The sequence below is a fragment of the Gopherus evgoodei genome, chromosome 12 (genome assembly GCF_007399415.2).
Source record: "Gopherus evgoodei ecotype Sinaloan lineage chromosome 12, rGopEvg1_v1.p, whole genome shotgun sequence".
Taxonomy (NCBI): Eukaryota; Metazoa; Chordata; order Testudines; family Testudinidae; genus Gopherus; species Gopherus evgoodei.
The window spans coordinates 43389590-43404814 of NC_044333.1; the positions used below are offsets into that span (position 1 = coordinate 43389590).

General features: G+C 49.5%; 1 protein-coding gene across 3 annotated transcripts in view; it reads left to right on the forward strand.

The window, feature by feature from the left end:
- Positions 1-15225, forward strand: part of LOC115660332 (polyamine-modulated factor 1-binding protein 1-like) — a 351977-nt gene that overhangs the window by 211984 nt on the left and 124768 nt on the right. Inside the window, exon 1 of one of the 3 annotated variants that reach the window (XM_030581657.1) lies at positions 12595-13015. The exons of the other annotated variants lie outside the window; for them this stretch is intronic. The gene's annotated coding sequence lies outside the window, so the exon portion shown is untranslated. Of the gene's footprint in view, positions 1-12594; positions 13016-15225 lie in introns of those variants that run through there. 3 annotated transcript variants of the gene reach the window in all.

Here is a 15225-nt window from a genome sequence, read left to right on the forward strand (position 1 = left end):
GGGATGAAATGTTGTCCTTATTGTATGAGTAAAGGGCTGTAGCCTGTGGTGATTTGAAGACATCAAGAGAGAGGATGGGGACCTGTCCCTCTCCACTGTTTAAAGACAGAGCTGATTAGGCTCCCTAGATAGTCTTTTGTTCTGTTAAGTGACCACTGAAGCTGAAATCACTGACAATCAGGTCTAAGTGCTTAGTCCTGTTGTGGGGACAGTGTTCCTGTGGGTAGAGTGTTTTTGTGTAAGAGATAACCCCGACTGCACTAACAGCGAGTGAGGTTCCCACACTGAGAGCTCAGCTGAAATCACTGAGAGCTGGTGGAACCTCAAGAGACCAACTCGCAGAGGTCACAGTGGCAGATGGCAGCCGAAGGTGACTGTGCAGGGCCATTGGCAACAGAGTGGTGGAGTGAACTGTGGCACAATGAACAGATGTGGCCAGAGTGAACAGTGAGCAACTGGAGGAACAAGCAAAGTGCCTTTTTATCCCCCACCTGGAATGTGTACTCACGTGAAAGCACCTCTGAACTCTGAGTCTCCACTGACCAAGGACAAAACCTGTGAGTGGAGTGCGGTGGAGGGAAAAGTGAGGGGCATGTTAAATAAACTTTGTTTGTTGGACTATATTTTAATCACTTCGCTCCAGAATGCTAGATTTGTGACTGGGAATGGAAACTTATATAAATATTTTTCCTAGTAGGCCAAGAGTTTTAAAATGCATTATTTGCCAAGATTGTTATCTCACATTGTTGCTATCTTGGGAGGTCATTATATTGGGGAGTTTCTGTACTAAACATTTTTATTATTATAATTAATTTTTACATAAGAATGGTCATACTGGGTCAGACCAATGGTCCATATAGCCCAGTACCCTGTCTTCCAACAGTGGCCAATGCCAGGTGCTTCAGAGGGAATGAAGAGAACAGGTAATCATCAAGTGACCATCCCCTGTTGCCCATTTCCAGCTTCTGGCAAACAGGCTAGGGACACTCAGAGCATGGTGTTGCATCCCTCCCCATCCTGGCTAATAGCCACAGATGGACCTGTTCTCCAGGAATTTATCTAGTTCTTTTTATAATCCTGTTATAGTTTTGGTCTTCACAGCATCCCCTGGCAAAGAGTTCCCTGGGTTGACTTTATATTGTGTGAAGAAGTACTTCCTTTCATTTTCTAAAAACCTGTTGCCTATTAATTTCATTGGGTGGCTGCTAGTTCTTCTGTTATGTGAAGGATTAAATAAAATTTCCTTATTCACTTTCTTCACACCAGTCAAGATTTTGTAGACCTCTATCATATCCCCATTAGTCATCTCTTGTCTAAGCTGAAAATTCCCAGTCATTTAAATCTCTCCTCCTCTTTCATACCCCTGATCATTTTAGTTGCCCATCTTTGTACCTTTTCCAATTCCAATACATATATTTTTAGGATGGGTGACCAGATCTGCACACAGTATTCAAGGTGTGGGCGTACCATGGATTTATATAGAGGCAATGTGATGTTTTCTGTCTTCTTATCTATCCCTTTCTTAATGATTCCCAACATTGTTTGCTTTTGTGACTGCTGCTGCACATTGAGTGGATGTTTCAGAGAACTATCCACAGTGACTCCAAGATCTCTTTCATGAGTGTTAACAGCTAATTCAGATGCCATCATTTTGTATGTATAGTTGAGATTGCTTTCCCATGTGCATTACTTTGCATTTATCAACATTGAATTTAATTTGCCATTTTGTTGCCATGTCACCCAGTTTTGTGAGATCCCTTTGTAGCTCTTAGTAGTCTGCCTGGAACTTAACTGCCTTGAATAGTTTTGTATCATCTGCAAATTTTGCCATCTCACTGTTTACCCAGTTTTCCAGATGAATATGTAGAACCATACTGGTCCCAGTACTGACCCCTCAAGGATACCACTATTTATCTCTCTCCTTTCTGAAAACTGATAATTTATTCCTACCCTTTGTTTCCCATCTTTTAACCAGTTACTGATCCATGAGAGGACTGCCCTCTTATCCCATGATGGCTTACTTTTCAAAAGTCAATTTAAATTAAATACATTTTTTAAATTTTTTTTTGTCAAATCTAGATCTGTTATGTGTTTTGGTGTATCTTGCATTTTCCTTATGTTAAATTTGCATAATCCTAACAAAACATTTACTTTATTCATATCTCTTTTAAATATCTCATTGGACCTGACCCCCCCCCTGTAAATTCGAACACCCCCCCTAATTTCAATTCCTGGGGAAACCACTGTCTGTGAATGTATGTCACAGATCTGTTGTTAGAGAGACCAAATGGGTGAGGTAATAGCTTTGGTTGGACCAACTTCTATTGGTGGGATGGACACGCTTTTTAGTCACATGGAGCTTCTGTGGGTCTGAGGCTGAAGAAGGGCTCTGTGTAGCTCAAAAGCTTGGTCAAATAAAAGCACTAAAGATGTGCTAAAGATTCATACATTCCCTTCATGCTTCAACCACCATTCCAGGGGACACGCGTCCATTCTGATGATGCGTTCTGCTCGGTAATGATCCAAAGCAGTGTGGACCAAAACATGTTCATTTTCATCATCTGAGTCAGATGCTGTGATAAATAAAGTGAGGGGTAGCTTCCTTTGATGGACACCCAGCCAGCCAGTTAGCTGTAAAATCCCTCTTGGTAGCTGTTCTCTACTTCCTTTACCTGTAAAGGGTTAAAAAGTCCCCCAGATAAAGAAAAAAAAGTGGGCACCTGACCAAAACTGCCAATGGGAAAGCTAGAACTTTTTAAAACTTTGCCTTTGTCTGTTGTTCTCTGGGCTGCAGGGACACGGAATAGCAATGCTATACATAGGAATGCTGTGTAAGGTTTGAACCAGGTATGAAAAATTATCTACCATGCCTAGAAGGAATCATTTGGATAGGGAATGTTTAGGTAAACGTGATCAGATTTATTTCTTTATTTTGGCTTGTGGATCTCCTCTGTGCTAACCCCAGATGCTTTTGTTTACTTGTAATCTTTAAGCTGAACATCCAAGGAAGCTATTTCGGGAGCTTAATTTTTTTGAATTGCTGTTCTTTAAAATCTAGCAAAAGCCTAAGTTCCAGGTGTATTTTCTTCCTTTTTGTTTTTAATAAAACTTACCTTTTTTTAAGAACAGGATTGGATTTTCGGTATCCTAAGAGGTTTGTGCATATGCTGTTTAATTAGCTGGTGGCAACAGCTAATTTCCTTTGTTTTCTTTCTCAGCTCTTCCCCAGGAGAGGAGTGTGAAAGGGCTTGAGGGTGCCCCAGAGGAAGGAATTCCCAAGTGCTCCTTCCTGTGTCCAAGGGTTTTTTTGCATTTGTGTGATGGCGGCCTTTACCAAGCCAAGGTCAGAGAAAAACTGTAACTTTGGGAGTTTAATACAAGTCTAGAGTGGCCAGGATTAATTTTTAGAATCCTTGCAGGCCCCCACCTTCTGCAATCAAAGTGCCAGTGTGGGGATTCAGCCTTGACAGATGCCACCAGCAGAAGGTTGATTTTACTTTTTGGTGGTTCGGGTTCTGTAGTTTCCACATCAGAATGTTGTTCTTTTAAGACTTCTGAAAGCATGCTCCACACCTCGTCCCTCTCAGATTTTGGATGGTACTTCAGATTCTTAAACTTTGGGTCGAGTGCTGTAGTAGCTGTCTTTAGAAATCTCACATTGGTACCTTCTTTGCGTTTTGTGATATCTGTAGTCAAAGTGTTCTTAAAACGAACAACATGCTGGGTCATCATCCCAGACTGCTATAACATGAAATATATGGCAGCATGCGGGTAAAATTGAGCAGGAGATGTACACTTCTCCCTCAAAGAGTTCAGTCACAAATTTAGTTAACACGCTTTTTTTTTAACAAGCACCGTCAGCATAGATTCATGTCCTCTGGCATGGTGGCCAAAGCATGAAGGAGCATATGAATGTTTAGCATATCTGGTGCACAAACACCTTGCAATGCCGGCTACAAAAGTGCCATGCAAATGCCTGTTCTCACTGTCAGGTGACATTGTAAATAAGAAGTGGGCAGAATTATCTCCTGTAAATATAAACAAATTTGTTTATCTGAGCGATTGTCTGAACAAGAAGTAGGAATGAGTGGACTTGCAGGCTCTAAAGTTTTATATTGTTTTATTTAACGTAATAATTTTTTTGCCATAATTCTACATTTGTAAATTCAACGTTCATGATAAAGAGATTGCACTACAGTACGTATATTAGGTGAATTGAGAAATACTATTTCTTTTGTTTTTATATTGCAAATATTTGTAATACAAACAATATAAAGTGAGCACTGTACACATTGTGTGCTGTAATTGAAATCAATATATTTGAAAATGTAGAAAACAGCCAAAATATTCAAATAAATGGTATTCTATTATTGTTTAACAGTACGATTTAATTGCAATTAAGTTTTTTAATCGCTTGACAGCCCTAGTGCAAACATATTGCTTCTAAGGTTATGGCCGCCGCCTTGCTGATAACATATAGTCTCATGTGCAGAGGCTGCCAGTTCTAGGAAGGGCAGTTCTGAGTGCTGGTCCCTGTGAGTAGTATCTTCTCCATGTGCCTGAGACTGGAGAGTGCTTGCAATTGGTTTGTCTTGTCCATTGGTCCACACGCACTCTTCTCATGCTCCTCACTGAGGCTATAAGGGGTGGGGCTGACTGACCACTGCCCCAGTTCCTTCTTAGCATAGCATGGCCTGTGTCAGACCCTCCAGTGTCTGGAGCTGATCCTTTTTCTTCTTCCTACAAATATTCAGTTATATTTTATTCTTATTTGTTGTTGTTAATTAGTGTTTTGATAGTTCCCCAGTTAGTGTTAGAATCCCCACCCCTGGAAACTCTCCCAGTACAGGACTTAGATTGTGCCCTGGATACAGGGCTTCAAAAACTGCATCTCCTGACCCTGCTCTTTCTCAGTCAGTGATGACCACCAGTGCTGCCTCTGCTGCCTTGGAGAAGCTCATATCTTTGCCAAGGGTGGAATCTGCTGCTCTTCTTCCAGCCAAATCTGACAGATGCAAGAACTCCAGCTTCAGAAGCACATTATGGAGCACCCAGTGAGGCCCCTGGCCAGGGAAGACCCCCTTCTACATCAGCCAGAGTCATCAAGGTGCATGCCACCTCATACTATGCTGGACTTCAGAGTGAAAAGGAGCAGAGGGAAAGACCCTTTATCTGGGCCCTCTCGTGACAGTAAAGGGTGCAGATCCCCTCTAGACCCTATAAGTGGGAGAGATCCCTATCGCACCCAGTCCAGATTGGGTGAGCCTTCATGCCTAAGCCACAAGGACATAGGCCCCCCAAGCCTTATGGACATGATCAGAAAGCACACAGGCTTCTTCTGTATTAGCCTCAGTATTAACTTTGCTGACTGTGGTACCAACTAAAATGAAACTCTGGGACCTGAAGGACCAGGAACCACTGGGGCCCTCGAAAACCACCAGATCAGAGATTCATGCACTGACAGTACTGTCACAGCCCATAAGGAGCTGCCATCTACACCTACTCTGCAGGGCCGGCTTTAGGAAGTGCTGGGCCCCGATTTGCATAGTTTCAACAGGGCCCCAGCAGTGATGTCTTACCTGGTGGCGCTCCAGGTCTTTGCTCCGGGTCTTACACGGCACTGAAGGACCTGCCACCGAAGACCCGGAGCAAGTGAAGGACCCGGCCCCGAAGACCTGGAGTGCCGCTGGGTGAGTAAAAATTAAAAAGGCGCCCTCCTGCTTCACACCGAGCTCTGCCCAGCGAGTCCAACTGCTGAACTCCTTGTCAGAGACTTTTGCACTTCTTAGGTCCCAGTGCCCCTCAGCAAATGTGCAGTGACACCAGGCCGCCTTTTCAAAACAGTCAGATTGATTAGTCAACTGGAGCACAGCATTGGGCCATCTTTGAGTTAGCATAGATAAATAAAGATTAAGACATGCTCCATTCTGGCCAAGCCAGCGTTGCACCAAGCCAAGCTGTCATGGACTCCATTTCTGGCTCTTTTGTTGGTCCAAAGTGAGAGCAACTGAGCCTGTCCCAAAGACCAGCTCTTATCCACAGCCTGCCGACCCAGGCAGAGCTCTCATGCTCTGCCAGCTGGAGACTCCTGTGGGTAGGGGTCAATTGCTCAGTCCTGGGAGCTTCCATTGTCCATATTCTCTCGTGATCTGGGTTTGTTTTAGCCAGTCCTTTAACTGACCATTCATTCCACCCCAGACAACTGTGTGAACCAACACCTCACATCTTTTGCTCTGCCCCAAGAGCAGATTTAACCCATTGGCACTCCCTGGGTAGCAGTGCAAAGTGCATAGGGAAACTGAGGCATGCATAGCCCTAATAAAAAATATTACAGAAAATTCCCACTTTGTCATACTCGCCCGCTAACAGCCAGGTTCTTGAAGGATCTGATCAGAACCTGTCTACCAGTAAAGAAACCTCACTGAGACCTTAGCTGAGTGCTTTCAGCATTCCCTAGCCCCCCTTTGAACAGCTACATGTCTCACCTGTCAGTGAAGACCACCTTGCTCATTACCAGAAGGGCAGGTGAGCTCAGGGCCCTAGTGGCTGATCCATTTTACACAACATTCCAGAAGGACAAAGTCTTGCTACAACTACACCCAAAATTCACCCCTAAGATAGTTTTGGCATTTCACAATAGTCAGTCAGTTCATTTACCTGTGTTTCTTCCCCATGCCTCTAGCAAGGAGAGGAGACTTCAGTCCCTCAGTGTGCAAAGAGCATTGCCATTTTACCTGCAGAGAACAAAACGGATCAGCTTGTTTACTGCCATAGCAGGACGAGGATCAGGACAAGCTGTGACCTCTCAGAGGACACCTAAGTGGATCTCTGACTGTATCCTTCTGTATTATCAGTTGGCACAACCTCCTCCCCCACACAGGGTAAGACCTTACTCTGTAAGGGCAGAAGCAGCCTCAGAAGCATCAATTCAAGAGGCACCTTGCTTGATAGTTGCAGGGGATCCACCTGGAGTTCCCGCCGCACATCCATGAGACATTACGCCTTGCTCCACTCGGCTGGCGCATCCTTTGAGCCAGTGGTTCTACAGGCGGCCATTCCACCTGCATCCTCACCACCTCCTCAATGAGCACTGCTTGTCAGTCCCCCACCGTGGAGTACACATAGGGACCGGCCTCAAAGAAGAAAGGGAAGTGATTGTAACTGAAGTTCTTTGAGCGGTGTGGTCCCTATCTATGTTTCACACCCCATCCTCCTTCCCCTCTGCTTCAGATAAGGACAAGCTTCATGGTAGAGAAGGAACTGGGAGTTGGCCAGTCTGCCCCACCCCTTATGCCCTCCGTGCGGAGCACAAGGCGAGCAGGGGCGTGGGTGTGGACCAATGGATGCAGCTTTCAAGAATTCTCACATCTTGGATGCCAGGTGCACGTGTGTTTTTCGCAGTAGAATACACACAGGGACTACACTTCTGGAAGAATTGCAGTCACAATAAAGTGGGTAACTTATCTTACAGAGTTCCCCCAGGAGATGTTTCTCCTGCTCCCAGGGCGATATTCATGCAATCATTTCAAATCTAATGCGCAGGCCTTCCCTTGGCTGTTCCCAGGCTCACTTCCGAGCCGCTATGGCAGGATGCCACTGTCAAACCAGATCTGTGGGGTCCCTAAATGGCATCCCTAGCCTTTGTGCCACAGAGGTAATGCTGAATCACGGCCTCCGTCCAGCAGCCTTCGTGCTAAGAAGCTACAGCTCCAAAACAGCTAAGCCCCTGATTGGCCGGACAGATAGCATTCCTGATGGATACTTGGCCTATATGGAGACCCCAGCAGGAAGAGGAAGCAGTCTCAGCAACAGGCCTTTGCAGATTACACTGCCTTGCTGCCTCATCCGACTTCACCTACCTATCACGCCAACCTGGCCCCTTGGATTGGATCTCTCGGCTACCAACCCTGTGTACCTATTGGGTTTCCGGGAAGTGGGTGGGCGGAAGCCCAACCCCTGTGTATCTAGTGGGTGTCTGGGAAGTGCTAAAGGATCCTCCCCCAGCCTAAGGGGAGGAACCACAGGGCCCCAGAACCCACTGAGTGCGGGGGACAACTAATAAAAGAACAGGGACAGGAGTGAGGTCAAAGGGTCAGAAGGAGGGAACCTAACGGGGACACCGAGCAGAGAACCCCGGACAGCGCCCACTGCTCCTCGAAGGCGTCAAGGGAGCCAGTGGACGCCGCCCAAAGGAACTCCGCCCGGATGTGTGATCGGACCATGGAGCGGAAGCAAGCCCCACAGTCTCCGGAGTCTCCATCGGCCAACCTCCCCTCCCTGGTCGCGTGGATGGCCTTTTTCGCCAGGGCGAGGAGGAGGTTGACCAGGAGGTCCCGGGACTTCGTGGGGCCACGGATAGGGAGTGCATACAAAAGGAGGTGAGGGGAAAAGTGTAACCAGAAACGTAAGAGGATGGCTGTGAGGAGCCGGTGTAGGGGCTGCAACCTGGCGCATTCTAAGTAAACATCTATTGGGTGTCTGGGAAGTGGGCAGGCAAAGCCCGCCCACTGCTAAAAGATCCTCCCCCAGCCTAAGGGGAGGAACCACAGGGCCACAGAACCCACTGAGTGCGGGGGACAACTAATAAAAGAACAGGGACAGGAGTGAGGTCAAAGGGTCAGAAGGAGGGATCCTAACGGGGACACCGAGCAGAGAACCCCGGACAGCGCCCACTGCTCCTCGAAGGCGTCAAGGGAGCCAGTGGACGCCGCCCAGAGGAACTCCGCCCGGATGTGTGATCGGACCATGGAGCGGAAGCAAGCCCCACAGTCACCGGAGTCTCCGTCGGCCAACCTCCCCTCCCTGGTCGCGTGGATGGCCTTTTTCGCCAGGGCGAGGAGGAGGTTGACCAGGAGGTCCCGGGACTTCGTGGGGCCACGGATAGGGAGTGCATACAAAAGGAGGTGAGGGGAAAAGTGTAACCAGAAACGTAAGAGGATGGCTGTGAGGAGCCGGTGTAGGGGCTGCAACCTGGCGCACTCTAAGTAAACATGCGCCAGGGTCTCCCTCATGCCGCAGAAGGGGCCAACCCCTGTGTAGCAGGGTGGTTACCCGCTTCTGCCCTGAGGGGTTTAAAAAGCAGCCCCGGAGGGGGATGCAGCTCTAAAAGCTGGGCTGATTGGGAAGTGGCTGCAGCTGTGGCCGTACCCCAATCAGGCCCAGCTGGCCCCTAAAAAAGACTGTGAGCCAGAGGCCTCAGCAGTTTCCCTCTGCCTGTAGAGGGAGAAGGGCCTGGCTGCAGGGAGCTAGAGACAGGTTACCTGAGTGGAGCAGGGCTGGGGAAAGGCAGAGAAGCTGGGGAGCTCCAGCCTGGAAAGCCCCAGGCTGCGGCCTAGCATTGGGCCAACAGGTACTGGGGGTTGCAGAGGGCAGCCCTGGGGTAGGCCAAGGCAGCAGGTCCAAACCCAACCTTGCCAGTGATGAGTAGGCTGATACTGCAGCCTGCCCCAGGGCGCGGGGGCTAGACAATGACTGGCAGTAGCTGTATACTGAGGCGAGGTGGGGATAGTGGGTGGGGGCTCCCTGGGGAGGGGACACCCTGAGAGAAAGGGGGTGCTGCCAGGGGGCAGCACCCCAGATAACAGGGCACCAGATCTGGGAGGGACACAGGGCCAAGCGGTAGCAGATCACCGGCCTGTAGAGGGCGCTCCGGCGGCTGGAAGAGCTAATTCCCAACAACCAGCAGGAGACGCCGCAGGGGTGAGGGCACATTGCTACACCCTGCGAGAAATCCAGTTGTTACTGCGGGCTGCCTCTAGTACCCATTGACATCCCAGCTACCAGATCACCTGCACACCACTTCACCGCAGCGCTGGATTGCCTCAGCCCTCTTCAGCCACTGGGCACTGCACCCTTCCAGCTTCAGCACCAGCTCAAATTTGATTTATCAGCAGTTTGTGTGATGCAAGGGGATCTTGGCTTCTTTGGTCTAATGTGAAGCCTTTAATAATTGAGTGCATGTTTGTAGGTTGTCCATCTTTAGCCCATTTCTAGGGGAGGAAAACCCATTGACTTTACAGCGGGAGTGACTGCTGATCAGCATGCCCATGTTTTCCCAGGTGTGTGAGTGAGTGGGGAGCTGAGCTGCACTGCAGAGCAGCTTCTCTCTAGAGCCCTCCCAATGCAGGCCGTGGCTGTGAGTTTACAGGGTTAAGGAAGCTGCATTGATGCTATCAACGGGCTGGGGCTGGTGTCACTGTCACTCGAGAAGACAGGTTCTGCTCATGGTTACATGATATAAATCTGGAGTAAGTCATTGCTGCTGTTCAGCACATTCAGGAGCTTAGAAGGATGGTAGTGGAATCTGCTGTTGTGATCCTTACAGACTAGGTGCATTCCAAGGTCTTACAATCTCTCCTTGCCTGTAAGGAAATAAAAGCTCCTGCTTTGCCAGCCCTAGCTGCACTCTGGTGCCAAGGAGCTGATTCAGGGCAGGGCCTGCAAAACAAATGTTGGGTACCTGTGGCCTCTGGGCCTGGCCTGCATCCTGGTGACAGACAGGTGGGCAGGCACTGGAGTAGGCTCTGTAATCTTTTGATGAGTCAGAACTCTGAGGGGGGTAAATATTTGGCAGGGCAGCTGCCAGACAACTGCGCAGTGACTTCTCTAGTTATTTCCTCTGTCTCCCAGGCCCTGCACCTCCCTTCTCCTTTTGACCGCTTTCCTGTGTTCTCAGATCAAGGGCTTGGAGGTTTAATCAAAGCTTTTCCAGGTGGCAGAACTGATCAGCAAACATTGACCTGGACAGAATGAAATGCTATTCAAATGGAAACAGAGGGGCTTGCACATTTTCCCTAATAAAGAATTTGACTCCAGCTCCCCCTCCCCACCCTGAGTCACTTATTTCTGCAGAGGTTGGGAATGAAACCTGGGGGAAGGCAGGCTGCACAGACGGAAGGTGCAGTCACACAATATTATTTGTCCGTGCAGCCCAGAGTCCAAGTCATTACTCTTCAGTGACAGTAGCAGGAGACCATTAGAATTTCCAACGCTCCCCTTTCTCTTTATGGCAGCTGTTTTCCACTCTCAGAAATTGCCAGGGACTTCAGGCTACAGCCAAGTCCCAGTGTGTAATTTCCAGACTCTGACCCCAAAGGGGACAAAGTGCAGCTCTGAGTGGGGAAACAGGCCCATGGCAGTGGGCGGAAGGGAAAGCTGACAGCAGCACAGTCCGGAGGACTCTGTTTAGTTCCCTGCCCAGGGGGCTTGTGCATGTGCCATCTCCTTGGTGTGGTGGGTGCATGGCAAAGAAGCACATCAGCTTCCTGCTGGTTCTGAAAACCTGCCCTTCCCCGCATGCTCTGGGTACATTTATAAGTTTAAAAACAGCACAAGTGCAAATTGGATTGGCTTCTGCCGCAGAGCCCTGCAAGCACCGAGGGGAGGGCAGGATTTGCTCCTTGGGAAGGGCTTGAGTACATAGAAGAGCTTTGTCTTGTGCCTTGCCAGGGAATGGAGCCAGTGCTAACCTTCCCTGCCCCTCACTGCCCAGGAGGTGGGAGGAGTGCAGTGGGGCTTCCCCCCCTGCCCTGCACACACACGATGTAGGCTGGATTTTCAGCCTTGTCAATTGTGCCCAGCATTGGGAGGGACCCTGGTTGTGCCTGCACATATCTGACTGTGAATTGTTTGTGTGCTGGGGTTGGGAGGCCAGGGAGGGGTTGTGCTCTGTCCACACTGCAGCGCCAGTCCCAGGGTATTGGAGAGATGAGTGGGAGAGGGAATATCTCACCAGCAGCACTTGGTCCAATAAAAGAGATGACACCTCCTCGTCTCTGCACTTGTCAGGGGTCTCAGGCATGCTCATGTGAGCAGAATCAGAGGCCTGCTGGTCTTTCTGTAACACAGGCTGTCGCACCTTGTGCTGCTCCAGAGTGATGTCCATGCCCTCTCTCCGCTGGCACGTCCCCCCATTCAGGGACACACCTTCTGCTCATTTACCTGGCTGGACAAGTAGGGGCTGCTGTGAGAAGCAAATAATGGGGCCTTTGGGATCCTCTGGGTGTGCCTGGTAGTGCTCCTCTGGTGCCTGGGGGCTGCGTGAGAGGCCATGTGCACAAGGACTCTGGCTGGGCAGGCGAGGGAGGGAATAGCTCTATTGCCTGCAATTTTGATTCAGCCATTTCATCTGCAGTTCCCTCAAGTGTTGAATAAACCAGCAGCAGCAGTGGGGGAGGGGCTCTGAGCTAAATGAAAAGAGACAGGCAGCTTGGAAGAGAGACTCTCATCCTTTGGCTGCAAATCCAGCTCCAGCAAGAGGTGTGGCAGGAGCCTGGCAGACCCATGGAATGCAGCAAGGAAGGCTCTGTGCGTGTCTGACGCTAAAGAAGGGCATGCTCCTCCAGCGGTGCTAGCCCCCGGGCTTTGGAGGGAGTCTCACGCCAGCTAGAGTCATGTGGCAATGGCAGAATCTCTGCCCAAACCGGCAAGGAAAAGGACGTTCCAGCTCTCCTGGCTGTGGCTCAGCAGCAGCAGGGAAACAAAAAAATCCCCCATTTATTATTTGGCAAATACTCTGTGCTGTGGCTTGACTGCTCGCTTCTGATACCTTACAGAGGCAGTCGTGGCATCTACCCTCACCACAGCCAGCTTCTGCCGAGTAGTTTTTGAGGAAGGAATTGTGGTTCCTCCCCCTCTGCTCTGCCCATCATCTCTACTGCGCCAGGCTCTTGGCAGGGTCTGTCCTCACTGACTGTCACCCAACTCAGGGCAGGCATTGGAACAGAGCAAAATGTATTGGAGAAAATCACAGAATGAAGCAGAACATAAACTTGTGGGGCTGACCCGCCTCCCGTGGGTGCAGCTTCAGTCTCGTCCAGGAGTTACTGCGATGAGCCCCCACGTAACTGACAGAAGCGTCAGGCTTCCTGGCCCTACACTCTGTCGCAGAAAGAATTGCCTCAGGATGAGAAAGCCCTGTGGTTTGATCCCCACCATTGAAGCTGTAACCCTTTAGATTCTGAGCACGTCTATACCCTGGGAAAATGAGGGGCCCCCCAGGGCAGAATGCATCCAGGTAATGCCTCTTATAAATATTGATGTTGTTGTTTGTATGACACAGGGCAAGCCACCCCTCTGCCCTCACTTACCCTCCCCCCATCTCTGTATGTGCCTCCTCCAGTGTTGGGCCTTGGGCCTTTACATCTGCTGGGGTGGAATCATGCCTTTCTTGCATGCACCCAGGGATTCCACCAGGCTTATCCACCATGTCCCACTTAAGGCTGACACCTGCGGGCCTTCCCCTCGGGAGTCTGGGAGGATGGGAACCAGCCAGCCTGCTTAAACCACAGCATGGATTATTTTAGCAGTAGGAACAAAGCATTTAGAGAGGAGGATTTAAAAGACAGCCTAAACGCCTGTCAGCCTGTGTGTGTACATGCACGAGCCACTGTGTCTGTGTGCAGAGTTTAACTGGGCACTGGATTCTTGTCCTCAGTTTTTTATACTTCTTAACTGATATCTGTCGTTTGAATTAACAGGTTCCAGGAGCCTTAGGACCTCTCTACACAGGGAGAAGCCAGCAGCAACTGGTGCACACTCACTACTGTGACAGGACTCTTACCGCTCAAGTGCCTTTGTGCACTTGGGCCGAGTACTGAGCTAAAGCACCTGAGTGCGTTGTGAGAGTATCCCCACAGGGAGTTACTGCGGAGGAGCCAGCTTGCTTTAAGCTCACACCCTCGCTCCCTGGGCACTAACTTCCCTTGGTGGACAAGCCCTTAGACTAAACCTCTGTGGCACCACAGTGTGGACTCCAGTGGTGTGAAGTGCAGAGTGCACCACAGTGTTGTGTTCTAAGTGTCCATGTGCACGCTGCTGGCGTGAACTCGGACTATGTTAATGCAAGCTAGGTGCCTTTTGTTTTGCACCAGCACGTGGGGCAGTGAGAGCACACCACTTGCTGGTTTCTGCAGTTCACACCCCACGCTGTAGACAAGCCCTCAGGCCTGGTCGGCACTCAGTATGTCTACACTGCAGTCAGAGGTGTCCGTGCAGCACGTACAGCCATGCTCAAGCTAACTTTGATCAAGCTAGCTCAAACAACAGTAGCTTTGAAGCCGCGGCAGCGTGGGCTAGTCGTTCAAGTGTAACGCCAACAAACTCTGGTTGGTGGCAGGCAGGATCGAACCGGGGACTGCTAAAGCTTAGTATACAAGCCTCTACTGCATGAACTAAAAGCCAAATGCTCTCACCAATCTCTGGATGGTCGAGATCCCACTAAAGGGGGGCAGCGCTGCACCGAGCAGGCCTGGGTTACACAGGCACGTAGCCAGGGTCCTGGATAGGCTTGCACAGCCCATGCTGCCCTCATTCAAGCTAGCGCAGGTCTGTTTGCCTGTGCTGCAGTCATGCTGCACATTGCAGTGTAGACAAACCCTAGGTGATCCCAAATGGAAGCGCTGCTGCAGCTGAATGGTTATAAGCGCTGGTGCTGAACGTGGTTTTCCCTCTGCTTGCAGTTAAACTGTCCTCCGCACTGTCTGAGCTGCACCCTTTGCTGAAGCAAGTGTAAATGTGATCTAGTGCTTCTATAGCAGGGCTGGGAGTCGGGACTCACGAGGGTAGGACACTGACAGTGCCTCGCTAATGGCTCTGACCTGCTTCACATGGTTTGGGGAGGCCTAATTTTCTACTTTGCATGGTGTCAAGTATCAGGGAGTAGCCATGTTAGTCTGTATCCACAAAAACAACAAGGAATCCGGTGGCACTCAAGTATCAGGGAGTAGCTGTGTTAGTCTGTATCCACAAAAACAACAAGGAGTCTGGTGGCACCTTAAAAACTGACAGATTTATTTGGGCATAAGCTTTTGTGGATGAAAAACCCACTTCTTCAAATGCATCAAGTGAGGGTTTTTTTACCCACGAAAGCTTGTGCCCAAATAAATCTGTTAGTCTTTAAGGTGCCACCGGACTCCTTGTTAATTTTCTACCCTTTATGGAAGGGCTCTGTGTTACGGTGACTCTGGGTCCAAGGGGTAGAGCATGAGAGAGGCTGCTGCTGTGAGCTTGTGTTTTGTGACTATGGTTTTCCCCCCTCCATTGCTGCTCTGGTTGCTGTAGTGGCTTATTCATTTTAAAACATGGTTGTTTTTCATGTTGTGGTCTCTGTGTTTGGGGTGCTTCTCGCTGTCCTTGCTTCACCAAAACTGAGCATTCCTGTATGTATTTCCTTGTGTGAAATGCTTGTGTGTGTGTGTGTGTGTGTGTGTGCGCGCGCACAAGGGA